Here is a 14429-nt window from a genome sequence, read left to right on the forward strand (position 1 = left end):
ACAAGTCCATGTATATGTTTTCTATTGTTATGGAGGTAATTAGCTTCATACAAGTACAGACAATAAAAAAATAAAGCCCATCAATGTCTAAAAACTGAGCGTGTGTAGTTCAGATATACCACGTTGTGCGGACATTTTTTGTACTAAGTATAAAGTGATGTTATTTTGTTTGTGTGGAAAATGTAAATCTCCAGAAAGTTTTCTTTGAGGGGTAGGTTTAGGGGTTGGGGATAGAATATACAGTTTGTACAGTGCATGTAAAATCTTGGAAAGTCCCCGTAAAACATTTAAAACCCAATGTGTGTGTCCTGTTAAACCCGATAAGGATGACAATATCCAAAATCCTTTTTTTTTGTCCCTATGAGAAAAACATTTATAAATCAGACTGGGGATGGGAAACTTTTAAATGTAGAGAAATGTACAGTCCTGTTTTCTTTATTAGACTAAAGGACATTCACACCAAATAAAAAAGACTTTTAAGAAATCAAACATTTTAAACTGATATAAATTCTGATTTTGTGATGACAATGCAGGAAATAGATTTATGTTGGTACGTATGTAGTTATGATTAAGAACCGTCCCACAGATTATTTTATTGCAGAGTTAAAGGCTGGCCATTCACATTTTCAACAAACAATTGCAGTTTACTTTAACTTAAATGAAGACCAAAACTGTTTTAGGCGAGAATTATATACTGTGTACAAACCCGATTCCAAAAATGTTGGCACTGTACAAATTGTGAATGAAAAAGGAATGCAATAATGTACAAACTTTTAATTTACTTATATTTTATTCACAATAGAATATAGATAACATAAATGTTGAAAGTGAGACATTTTGAAAATGTTATGCCAAATATTGGCTCATTTTGGGTTTCATGAGAGCTAATGTACATATAAACAAATGTACATTTAAGGAACAGCTGGAAGACCAAAACTTATTAGGTCAATTGGCAACATGTTGGGTATAAAAAGAGCCTCTCAGAGTGGCAGTGTCTCTCAGAAGTCAAGATGGGCAGAGGATCGCCAATTCCCCCAATTCTGTGCCAAAAAATAGTGGAGCAATATCAGAAAGGAGTTCTCAGAGAAAAATTGCAAAGATTTTGAAGTTGTCATCAGCTACAGTGCAGAATATCATCCATAGATTCAGAGAATCTGGAACAATCTCTGTGTGTAAGTGTCAAGACCGGAAAACCATACTGGATGCACGTGATCTTCAGGCCCTTAGACGGCACTGCATCACATACAGGAATGCTACTGTAATTCTTTTTGGAAAACGGGGACGCCATGTCATCTGGACTAAAGAGAATAAGGATAACCCAAATTGTTATCAGTGCTCAGTTCAGAAGCCTGCATCTCGGATGGTATGGGGTTGCATGAGTGCATGTGGCATGGGCAGCTTACACATCTGGAAAGGCACCATCAATGCTAAAAGGTATATCCAAGTTCTAGAACAACATATGCTCCCATCTAACTAAAAACAGAAAACTTCTGATGCATTTTGGCCGGTCATTTACACAACTACAGCATTTTGGGGGCCTAAAAATGTATACTTTTGAAAACGGGATTCAAAGTGCAGTTTTTGAAAAGAATACAGTTGAAGAGAAATTGTAAAAACAGTGACGTCAAGCTTGTGTGTATTAGGTCTAATTGCTTCCCAATTCTTATTTGTGTATCCTCATTTCCTTTCCTAGCTTCCTTTCCTCGCGCCTTAGCTCTGCCCCTTTAGGATACAAGGGAAGGACGCGAGGAAAAGACGTGAGGAAGGAGGAATTTAATCAAGTGAAATGATATATCTTCACTCCCTATAACGTCACTTCAAAGCGTCGTCGAATAAGGAAGATGCACTGTTGGATTTAGTCGGGATTCTTGAACATTAGAGATAACTATTTATATTGTAAGCTTCAACCTCCACAAAATACCACATTTGTCCGTATTTTAATTAATATTACCAGTTATTAACTGCTTTTTTTATTCATTGTATGGTATTAGTTTCTATTTGTTTCTTTCATTTTCTTTGTGCTTTGATATTATTGTGCAACTGTCAGGTGTTTTTTTGACAAACATTTGTCTTGTATAATAATAATGAATAAACTATGGCACGATGTGAAGGGGGAGGAGAAATAATGCGTGCGTCACATTTAGTCGATATATCACTGTTGCTGCATCCCAATTCGCCTACTTATACTACGTCCTAAAAGTATGTACTCTTTTTGTGAAGAAAAGGTATATACTTTTGAGTGTGTAGCAGAAAAGTATGCAAGCTTCGGGACATACTACTTCGCCATCTTTAACGGACTCAGAGAGTGCCCATCGATCCATACTTCGAATTCGGACCGGAAATAGTAAACCATCCGGGTATCTTTGGAATACTCTTTTCAACATACTACGATTTGGGACATACTAATTCTATTTTCGAATACTATTTAGTATGGATAGTGTGCGAATTGGGACGCAGGGTGTGTATCCTCGCTCACGAATCATCAGGAAGCCTCCTCGATCCTCGTCTCCTCGCTTAATTCTCGCAATTAGAGAATTAAGATGTACAAGAGCTCCGTCGATATGGGCTCATAGGATGGAGGACAGAGGAGCGAGGAAACGAGGAGGGATATTGAGAAGTACCCTAGCCCTGCGTCCCAATTCGCATACTATCCATACTAAATACTATTATTCAAAAATAGAATTAGTATGTCCCAAATCGTAGTATGTTGAAAAGAATATCCCAAAAAACTCATGAGGAGAGTCTCTGCATTAAAGACCAACAAATTGCAGATCAACGTGCGGCTACATTTCTCTCCGATACAGGAGATTAAACTGAATGTGGAGGATTTGAACTGTGATGAATCTGACGATGCCTTACAGGGCAGTTAAACGGTGACGGGATGCATGTAACTAAGCGACAGAGCCTGTTAAAGATGGCAAAGTAGTCCCGAAGCTTGCATACTTTTTCTTCTCAAAAAGAGTAGGCCTACATACTTTTAGGACGTAGTATAAGTAGGCAAATTGGGACCCAGCATGGGTCTTAAGTCTATAGGTGTTTAGTGGTTCTTTTACATTTACAAAGTGATATCGCTAACTACTGGCCTGGCAGCTGAATACAGCGATTTTAGTCGTTTCCGTGGATCCTTGTGAACAGGATCATTTTGACAACATTGCCATTTGTACATGACACTTTTAAAACACAAAGATCATTGTCATGTAAACATAGCCTACCCTAATTTATGTAATTTATTCCTGTAATGGTAAAGCTGAATTCATTTATTTGAAATATAAATGTTTTGTAATATTATAATAAATATCTTTACATTTGATCAATTTAATGTTTCCTTGCTGAATAATAGTATTAGTTTTGTTTTTTAATGAGCTCTTTTGAATGGTATGTCATTCATGATTTTAAAAGTAAAATTAAACTCAAGTTTGTAAACATTTGGTTATAATTATCACTGAAACATAAATTAGAGCCTTATGTTTCCATCTTTATTGGAGAAGATTGTAGGTTTTTACATGTATGCATTATGTAGATGCTTTTATCCCAATTGATCTACATTGCGTTTGTGTATACATTTAATCAGTCAGCGCATGCCTTGCTAACGATGTACTGTTTGAGCTATGAAGTATAAGTGGTTCTGTTTCTATGGTGTTGTTATGGTATCTGGAGTGTATTTGCATTTCTATGTGGTTGTCTGGGACTGAAGCCCTCTTTGATACTCTGGTCCCGAGAAATAGCATGGATTCTTCCTTCATAGCAAATCTGGACAGTTTTTCACTCGTTTCAGGCATTGCCGGGTGAAAATTGTCCAGTCACTTTAAATTGTCAACAGTAATAGCGCACCTCTCCTCAAGAAGCCACACAATGTGAGGTGTCATTCATTTTCACAACACAAACAAGTTACAGGACGAGTTACAGGGTGAAGTTGTTTAAATTTCTTAACAGTTGAGCAATAGAAGTGTTGATGATTGCTTATACGACATTAGATTCCACCAGCTCATGCAGTACAGCACCTGGTGAATCATATGGGTGACAGAGAGGTCAGGGGCGGCTGGAGAAAGACGAATCTGTGTGGAGGAGACAACTACTGCTTTCCCTGTAAAACAGGCAAGTGAAATGGTTTCACAGCCAGCCAAACTCCCTGAATCCTCTTCTGTGGAGAGACGCCAAACCACAGAAGAGAGAATAAGGGAAGCCAAAAAGAGTGAGAGAGCGATAGAGAAAGAGAGGGATAGAGAAAGGTGATGAGTGAAGAGAGCGATAGAGACTGTGTGTGTGTGTGTGTGTGTGTCAGGTAAACCCCTTAATGGGGACAAAATGTCCCCACAAAGACGGCAATATCCAAATTCCTTGTCCTTTCGGGGACATTTTTTGGTCCCTCTGAGAGAAACAGCTTATAAATCATACAGGGTGTTTTTGTCTTTCTCCAGGGGTTCTGTGAAGATGATTATAAATAAAACATGATGAATTTTGTTAAAATGCTCAACTCTTCTTCATTTTTAACATTCTTTATGATGAAAGAATCTTTCTTTATAAAGACTATTACTGAGATAATCGTTATACCTGTGTTGGCTGGGAGACTGCTGGGGGCCTGCATGTGCCATAAGGGTTCAAACTTATGGTGTAGATGGATTTGCAGTAGTTAAGATTTGTTTTGATGAAGGTTAGCATTAGAGTTGGCCAGTAAATAACTAAGCAAGGAAAGAACACACAACAAGCTGTCAACTTTATTAAGTTTTTATAGCGCTCAAGCCATAAGCATATTAATTGTTTCTTTAGTTCTACCCCTTGGTAGAATATGAAATAGGCATATAAAAATAATGTTTCAGAAATCTTCCACTGGCTGAAACACATGTTGATTACTGAGAACGGAGGGCAGCCGCACGCAGAGTTCAATTAGTCAATCAATTAGCGCTGGTCCGAGCGCGGCGGGAGCGCGCCTCTGTGTGACCGACAGGTCTCGCTGAGCAGCCGTTACAGCCCTATTGCGTCCGTAGCCAGCTTGATTTCTGGGGCTTCCGTGGGCAGTCAGGATGTTATTATCGAGGTCTGGAGTCAGCGGCTTAAAGTGGCGGCCGTGGTTTAGATTCGAGACGCTCGCGGCGCAGTGGTGCAGTGCAGAGCACGCGAGATCAACGCCATTATCCACCTTTTTGCTACGCCCCATGACGCCTTTCGCGAATCATGAGAGTAACTGTAAACAAAAAGCATAAACTGGGTACAATGTGAAGACGTTATTCTGCTCTTCAACCAACATTAAAAGGACATTTAAAAGTGTAAAAGCATTGACAGATTACTAGCCTACCACATTCCACAGACCTAACTCCCGGTTATTTCCCCAGCAATATTATCATTGCTGTAATGACGTCTTCACGTGCTATCGGAAATGTCCTGGGCTACTTCGGTATTTCCAACTTCTTATGTCGTGATTACGAGCTCATCGCTTTCAAATTTGGCCTTAAGAGGACTTTCAAGTTTTAATGTTTCCATGTTGTGCAATGTTTTCACTAGGAAACTATATTTTTTTATGTACAGTGGAGATCAAAATTAAAGAACAATTTAGAAACATTAGATTTTTTTTTCAGAAATATTGTTGATATTCATTGGTTGAAATTTAAAGGAATATTAGCTGTGGGTATACTTGTTCTGCTAGCATTTTTTACAAAATACCAAGGTACTTCAACAAAAACATTGATTTTGTCGAAAACACTGTGATCAAAATTAGAGAACAATAACCAATGCAGCACACAAAAAACATTAAAACTAAAATGTGATGCTTACAGTAGTCATAAATTAGTAGGAAGTATAGAGGCCCTTGCTTTGAATGAGCTCAGCACATCTGCGGCCACAGGACATCACTAGATACTCACACTGCTCCGGTGGGATCTTGGTCCACTCTTCTTCCAGTCTCTTCCACAGTTCGGTAACTGTAGTGGGTTTCTTAGGCCATGTCCACACTAATACGTTTTCATTTGAAAACGTATATTTTTCTCTCCGTTTTGGCCTTCCATCCACACTGAGACAGCGTTTTAAGTCACTGAAAACGTATCGTTTTGAAAACGCTCTGCGTCGTAGTGTGGACTGTGAAAACGGAGGCTTTTTAATACGATGACGCATTTAGCCATGTGATGCAGTCATATGACCAATTCAGCCAAGATAGTAAATGAAATTGTACAGAAGTTGTTTTGTATGCTTTCTGTTTTGACAGCCTTGTTAAATATTAAAGTTTGTACATACTGTTAAAAAACTCAGTGCCTTTTCTCGACATTGCCACACAATTTCAAAGAGTAAATAAACGAGTAGCGGAAATGACGCAAGTCGAAGCGTCTTGGATTTGCTCATGCGCAGTACGGGGATGTAAGCGGTTTCAGACGTTTCAGTGTAGATGAACATTTTTTTGGAAAACGATTAAAAATGATAGTGCGGAGCGTTTTAAGACGAAAACTCTGTTTTTAAATTTAGCTGGATTAGTGTAGACGTAGCCTTAGCCATAACTTTGTCGCCAGTGATTTTACACAGATTTTCAATGGGGTTTAGATCAGACTCTGGGCTGGCCATTTCATTATTTCAATGTTCTCACGTTCAAGGAGCTGCTTTACCCGTTTTGCAGTGTGATAGGGGGCGTTGTCTTCATAAAAATTGCGGGCTGATTGGGAGATGCTCGCAGTGAAGGAACCACATGCTGCCGAAGGAGGCTCTGATAAACAGGTTCTGAGGTCCTGCCATGTAGCTGTATAATAGGCCCAACTCCTGCTGCAGAAACATCCCCAAAACCATGCCTCTTCTCCATCTTTCACTGACTTCTTTGGGCACTTCGGGTTCAATCTTTCCCCAGTTTGATGCCGAACATAATGTTTCCCATCAGACACAAATAAATTAAACTTGCATTTATCACTAAAATGAAACTAAAATTTGGACCAGTTCTCCTCTGTTCACACAACATGCTCCTCAGCAAAGGTCAGTCTAGCCTTTTGATTCTTTCTGCTGCTGAGAGGCTTGGTCACTGCAGAGTGAGCTTTCAGTCTGAATTCTCTTAAATGACAAGACACTGTATATGGCAAAACAGATTGAAAGTCTCTGCATTGTCCTGTCTTCTCGTGCATTGGTCTTGCGTACCTTTTAAGGTACTGGAATGAATTAGTGTCTTTGTAAAGCCTCAATATTCTAGAAATTACGTATTTGGAATGACCAACTTCTTTTGCAATAGCTGAAAGGGTCATCCCTTTGGCCTTCATCTGGACAACCTGGTGTCGTAGGGGTTCAGTAACCTCAGAGTGGCTTGCCATCTTGCAAAGTCAGTGAAAATCGGAAAGTTTGCTTCAAATTAAATAGGGTTTGCCAGATTATTACAGAAATTAGCACCAAGTGTCAGATTAACACCCAAAGCTTGAAGGCATCTGACATTTTGACCAGCATTATTTTTCACTTGTCTTATTTAAGTTTTATATACTGTACTTCAGAATATATTTTACTTGTGAAACATGCTTAAAAAACTGCCCTTCTGCTCCTGTTAGGGTATTTTCAAAAAAGGACTAAGCAGTGACCTTGTAATTTAGTAAATTGTATGTTGTTCTCTAATTTTGATCTCCACTGTAAGATGTCTTGCTATAGATTTTCTTGTCATACAACATTATATTAAAAAAGCAAGCGTAAGCGTCACGTTTACTTAAAAATATATTTCTCTGACATCTGAAAACCCGTAAACTGGAAGTCACACCCTTTTATCTAAAACGCAGGCTATTTTAGAAAACTTTTTCTGCCAATTTTAAATGAATCAATTAAACAATAAAAATAATTTCACCATGGTGAATCGTCACAAATACAATATGATTATCACCACATTATAATTTATGCACTGCCTCTGGACTCACTGTTCATTCTGAGACACTCTCTGTGATTTGAATATGCCCCGCCCACTCATTAGAATTTGCATACAAGTTGACTGTGAACGAATGAAAACTCAAATCAAATGAAAACTATTTTAATTTGAATTGTGTCCCTATTATTGCGTGAGCAATGAGCATTAATAAAAAGCATTTTTACCATTTAATTGATGTATTTAAAATGAGCAGAAAATGCCTTCCATATAGGCTGTTTAGGGAAAGAATGGATAACAGGCAACAAATCTGGATTGGAGCAAACCCAGGTGGGGGTTCACTTCAAATAAAGATCCGTTCACACCAAGAACTGCAGCTATAAAGATAACAATACAAATCTAAATATAAAAGAACAGAATAATCCACATAACCATACAGATTTTATTTTTATTTTTTTTGAGAGCCATTTTGACATTGACAGCCTCTCAGAATCCATCTTGCTGTAACAAGCTCAAGCATTTAAAAAGACCAAGTGAATACAATCTCTAGGATGGACCATACAGAAACACGTCAAAGTTACATTTCACCTAATGAGCACTCTTAAAAATAACATTTCCAAATGTGTTTTGGTAGTGAAGAAGCATTTCGGTTCCCCAAAGAATGTAATTAGTTCTTAAAGAACCTTTTTTTTTTCTAATTGTGAAAAACATTTTAATCTGAGCTGTAAAGAACCGTTGTATAATATAATTTAAATTCCAAGGTCTACAATTTTGTTTCTGGTGTCCTTTGACAGCTCTTTGGTCTTGGCCACAGTGCAGTTTGGAATCTGACTGTTTGAGGTTGTGGACAGGTGTCTTTTCTACTGATAATGAGTTTGCCATTAAGAAGTTAAAGGTCTGTGAGAGCCAGAAATATAGATTTTTTTGTAGGTGACCAAATACTTATTTTCCACCATAATTTGCAAATAAAGTCTTAAAAAATCAGACAATGTGATTTTCTGGATTTATTTTCTTAGTTGAAGTGTACCTATGATTAAAATTACAGGCCTCTCTCATCATTTTAAGTGGGAGAACTTGCTCAATTGATGGCTGACTAAATATTATATATATATATAAAGCTTTTATAGACGCCTGGTTCAGCAAACGGTCCTGTGCTTCATACTTACGTCAGTGTGCGACGAAACACACACCTCTACAGCACGTCCAGTTCAGTAGCCCCGCCCACCGACTCATGGAGGGCTCGTGCTAGCTGGTCAACAACAATAAACATGGCGAGGAAGATAGCAAGATGTTGTGCTATTCCTGGTTGTGGAAGAACACAGTCGCTGCATAAGCTTCCTTCTGATCCTAATATTGGTAATGAGTGGTTGAACTTTATTTTTAAACTGCGGGATCGTTTGTAAACAAATCTCCGGTCGATGCTGGATTTGGATCCGACAGGAATGGTGCAACACACCGATGTGAGTAAAATGTGTTTTTATATGGGATAGTGTTGCATTGTTATAGATCGTTTCGCTTATGTGTACGTGTCTAACAGAGCATACCTTTAGCACGCTGGACTCAGACACGAATGAGCCAGGGCTCGCAAAGCCTGGCAGGCCGATTAATCTCATAATATGCCGTTCTTGATCTGTTGTCTCTCTCTCTATTAAGTTGACATCTGTAGGGCGGCACGCACGCGCACGGTTTGCGCTTATATCGTCTAATCATTAGGGCTATGTGTAATTTAAAAAAATAATAGTCCAATCAATTGCGGGTGGATGAAAAATAAATAAATCCTTGTGTTTGTTTGATAAAGACGTTTACGAGCCCTGTGATCGAGAAAATCATTCCGGTTGCCGCTTCTCCCTCACTCTCTCCGTGGGCGTTTACTTCCAAGTCTCCAGTGCGGCACGCCCATCAAAACCCAGCGTTCAGGAGAGAGCCTCAAAACCAGTGTAGAAAATAGCCTATTACTTATTAGTTATGATGTTTTTGAATGTAAAAACCACACGAACGGCATTAGTTAACCTCAGACAACAGTATAATTTTTTTGTGACACCTTTAATAAATCTGCAAAAATGTCAACAATTATGTGTTTTTCTGTCAATATAGGGTGCTGTGTGTATATTATTGAGAAAAAAAAATACTTTTTATTTTAGCAAATGATTGCAATATAACAAAGAGTGAAATTTTTTTTTTGTGACACCTTTAATAAATCTGCAAAAATGTCAACAATTATGTGTTTTTCTGTCAATATAGGGTGCTGTGTGTATATTATTGAGAAAAAAAAATACTTTTTATTTTAGCAAATGATTGCAATATAACAAAGAGTGAAATTTTTTTGGGGGGAGTCTGAATACTTTCGTACCCACTGTGTGTATATATATATATATATATATATATATATATATATATATATATATATATATATATATATATAATATATTGAAAGGTTTTGTGAGATCCATCCCTTTTTTATAAACAATTTTATAAAATTTAAAAAATAGTGCCAAAATAAATTTAAAACGTGTTTACACATTACTTTTCAGTGTGCACTACTTTTCCTCTAACATGGCAGCCGACTCAATGGAAAAACAAAGGTCAAAACTTTTAGGAAATGTCACTCATTTCGTCTCTCACCACTTAGTGGTCTGTTTGGCAGGAGGGGGCTTGGCCTGCTCCCGGTCACCGGGGGCAACGGAATAATGAATCACCACGGCAGCGACTCTGCTTTGCCTGAAAGCATGGAGGCAGCCAGAGCAGCGCGGCGGGACACTATTGTGCCTTGGCCTGCACTATAGGCAAACCGAGTAGGCAGGAGGTCTGGAAATAGTTACAGTCAAATAGAGGCATATACTGATCAAGAATACAAGATATCTGCTATCCACATGGGCTAGAAGATGGTTTTCTTTTGCTTTCCTCATCCCCCTCCCTCTACTGGCCCCCTGATCAGATAAAACATACTGTAACAGCACTTAGTGCTTGGCAAATTGCCGATTGTCACAAATTTTGGAGATTGTTTTGAGTCTGAAGCTTGCCGTGTATACTTACTGGAATTTAAGACTGGAATTTATACTGTAAGGGATAGTATAAATTCCAGTCTCGACAGGATGATCAGGACACACTTGCCACATAAATAGACAAAATATTGATATGAATTGAAATATTTTATTAGCTCATTAAAACACAAAGCTTCTGTTGAGAAAAACAGTTTCAAAAGGTTTCAGAGAAGAAAATGATACAAAAGTTGTCATTGGAACGGCTCCCAGTGTTCCCCCAGCTGGTGGGTTATTATATTGCATTTTAAAATACTCATGATTAGATTACTGTTACTTTTCTATTGATTACATGTTTATATGTTATTGTTACAATGGCAATTCATTATTTATAATTCATTGATTTTACTTAGTTATATTTTAAATTTTCTATAAAACCCTGCAGCTTAAATCCGTTCAGAATGTCTTCCAGGTTTGTGGAATTGCACACACACACACATGACCACTAGTCATGAGCCTCACGAAGCGTTTGATCACTGGATTTACTGAAATCATTTCACTTGTTTCAGTTGTGTTTTCTCAACGTTGAACATTGGGTATATCATCAGCTCCTGACGAAAACTATTATTTGAATTATTTTGGAAGGCTTTTGTCTTTCAAACACATTTTATAAGCAGTCAGATGAACCTCTTTGCTCTAATACAATACATTCACTTGAGGGAAGCCCTTAGATTTTAAGTTAATAAATTAGGTCAGTAATAAAATTAAGTCAATAATAATAATTCTGACCCCCGCCATATTATTACCCTTCTAGTATATAGGCCAAAAGTGGTATTTTAGCACTTCCTGTTCCATTGTCCCAGTCTTTTTTTTCCCTTCTTTTTTTAATGGGATTTTGGTTAAATCTGTGTAAGGTCTGTGATGAACACAAGCTCATGTTTTATTCTGTGACATAAAATACATAAGTATTACCCCACTCGTGATTTTTTTTAAAGCTTTTACATGTCTTGAAATTAAGTGGCTAACAAGTGGCTAAATGGCTGTCGAGGATAATAAACGTCATCACGCTGAAAAGTTAAACTCAGTCCGCTTTTACAGCGTTGTAATGCTTATAATTGTGCCCTCATAAACTATTCTAACTCAAATTTTCTGGGAAAATGTTTTGAGATAAAAACTGAAAGAGTTGTGGGAAGCTTAGTGACGGTGATGTTGAAGTCAAGCGACCATTGTGTAGTTTGTTTATATACGCCATTAGCTTTTTACTGCATTTAGGCTTCATTCATAAAAATGTAAATAAATTCATAAAAATTGGTTCATCTGTGATAATTATCTTAGTGGACAAAACGTGTAAGTATTATGAATTTGTGTTGATCACAGAGCTTGTTTTCTAAATAATCCAAAAGCCTATGGGAAAAAAAATTGTTGAGGGAACTACAAAATGACATCATACCTGCACCACTCTAATGGTAGGTTTAGGATTAGTTGTGTGGCACAACACCAGCAACATATGAGAAGCACTGAGACACATTAAAAAGTAGGGGTACGCTACAGATTCAAATACAGAAGTGCCGGTATTGGATATCTGGGCCTACCGGCCCACTTCAAGCACTGATTATATAATTTCTAAAAAGTAAGTTGTGGCTCAATGACCATGGCAAAATGTGGGTACCATCATGGCCAAACCAGTTGAGAACCACTGTAATACAGTATATTATTTAGGCACTTGAACACTCACCTAAAGGATTATTAGGAACAGTATACTAATACTGTTTAAACACCTTTTGCCTTCAGAACTGCCTTAATTCTACGTGGCGTTGATTCAACAAGGTGCTGAAAGCATTCTTTAGAAATGTTGGCCCATATTGATAGGATAGCATCTTGCAGTTGATGGAGATTTGTGGGATGCACATCGAAGGTATGAAGCTCCTGTTCCACCACATCCCAAAGATGCTCTATTGGGTTAAGATCTGGTGACCGTGGGGGCCATTTTAGTACAGTTAACTCATTGTTATATTAAAGAAACCAATTTGAAATGATTAAAGCTTTGTGACATGGTGCATTATCCTGCTGGAAGTAGCCATGAGAGGATGGGTACATGGTGGTCATAGAGGGATGGACATGGTCAGAAACAATGCTCAGGTAGGCCGTGGCATTTAAACAATGCTCATTTGGCACTAAGGGGCCTAAAATATGCCAAGACAACATCCCCCACACCATTACACCACCACCACCAGCCTGCACAGTGTTAACAAGGCATGATGGATCCCTGTTCTCATTTTGTTTACGCCAAATTCTGACTCTACCATCTGAATGTCTCAACAGAAATTGAGACTCATCAGATCAGGCAACATTTTTCCAGTCTTCAACTGTCCAATTTTGGTGAGCTCTTGCAAATTGTAGCCTCTTTTTCCTATTTGTAGTGGAGATGAGTGGTATCTGGCGGGGTCTTCTGCTGTTGTAGCCCATTCGCTTCAAGGTTGTGCGTGTTTTGCAGCACAACCTCGGTTGTAACGAGTGGTTATTTCAGTCAAAGTTGCTCTTCTATCAGCTTGAATCAGTCGGCCCATTCTCCTCTGACCTCTCGCATCAACGAGGCATTTTCGCCCACAGGACTGCCACATACTGGATGTTTTTCCCTTTTCACACCATTCTTTGTAAACCCTAGAAATGGTTGTGCATGAAAATCCCAGTAACTGAGCAGATTGTGAAATACTCAAACCGGGCCATCTGGCACCAACAACCAAGCCACTCTCAAAATTGCTTAAATCACCTTTCTTTCCCATTCTGACATTCAGTTTGGAGTTCAGGAGATTGTCTTGACCAAGACCACACCCCTAAATACATTGAAGCAATTGCCATGTGATTGGTTGATTAGATAATTGCATTAATGAGAAATTGAACAGGTGTTTCTAATAATCCTTTAGGTGAGTGTATGTACACTTTAGGCAATGTGCCCTTAACGGGTAAATAAGGTACAAATGTGAACCTTTTGAAAAAGAACTGCCCCAGTGACAGCTTTTGTAACTTTGTTCTGAGAGTGTAGGAAGCAGCTTTGAGCATAGACGAACGAATGAAGAGGATAACAATGAACAATTTCATCCATTTTAAAATCTTACCTGTTTATCACTTTTTAATCCATTACAGGGATACACTACAATCATTCTAGAAGCAAGACGGACACTTTAACAATAGGTCTATGATTAATACTGTAGTATGTTAGTATTGCAGTAGTTTTTGTTGTTGCAACTTTTGAGAAAACAGTTAGTCAGTAGAGTTGTAACAATGATAGGGGAGGTAGGTTGTGCCAGCTCAGTGTTTTTTTTTTTTTTGCCTGAGGTGAGGGCAGACTGATCAGATGATTATTTCTGAAGGGGTAAACAGTGTCTGAAATAGAGCCGCGACAATTACCTGAGTTTCAGGTAATCAAGGTAGAGCTGAATAAAGGGCGCAGTCTGCGTTCCTCCACCTCGCCTCAGACTCTATTACCTGTTCTCTTTCAGACAGCATAATAAGAGCAGAGTAACCCTAACCAGACTCTCAGCAGGAAAATCTCGTTGTCTGTCAAGTTCATTGTGTCAAGCAGAACAGATATGGTTCCACTACTCTGAAACAAGACCCTGGCTTTGGGGTTTAAAGAATCAAAGAGC

General features: G+C 38.3%; 1 long non-coding RNA gene across 1 annotated transcript in view; it reads right to left on the bottom strand.

The window, feature by feature from the left end:
• Window positions 1-14429, bottom strand: part of LOC137073937 (uncharacterized) — a 189382-nt gene that overhangs the window by 25356 nt on the left and 149597 nt on the right. The window lies entirely within an intron of this gene.

The sequence above is a fragment of the Pseudorasbora parva genome, chromosome 4 (assembly GCF_024679245.1).
Source record: "Pseudorasbora parva isolate DD20220531a chromosome 4, ASM2467924v1, whole genome shotgun sequence".
NCBI classification, from domain to species: Eukaryota; Metazoa; Chordata; class Actinopteri; order Cypriniformes; family Gobionidae; genus Pseudorasbora; species Pseudorasbora parva.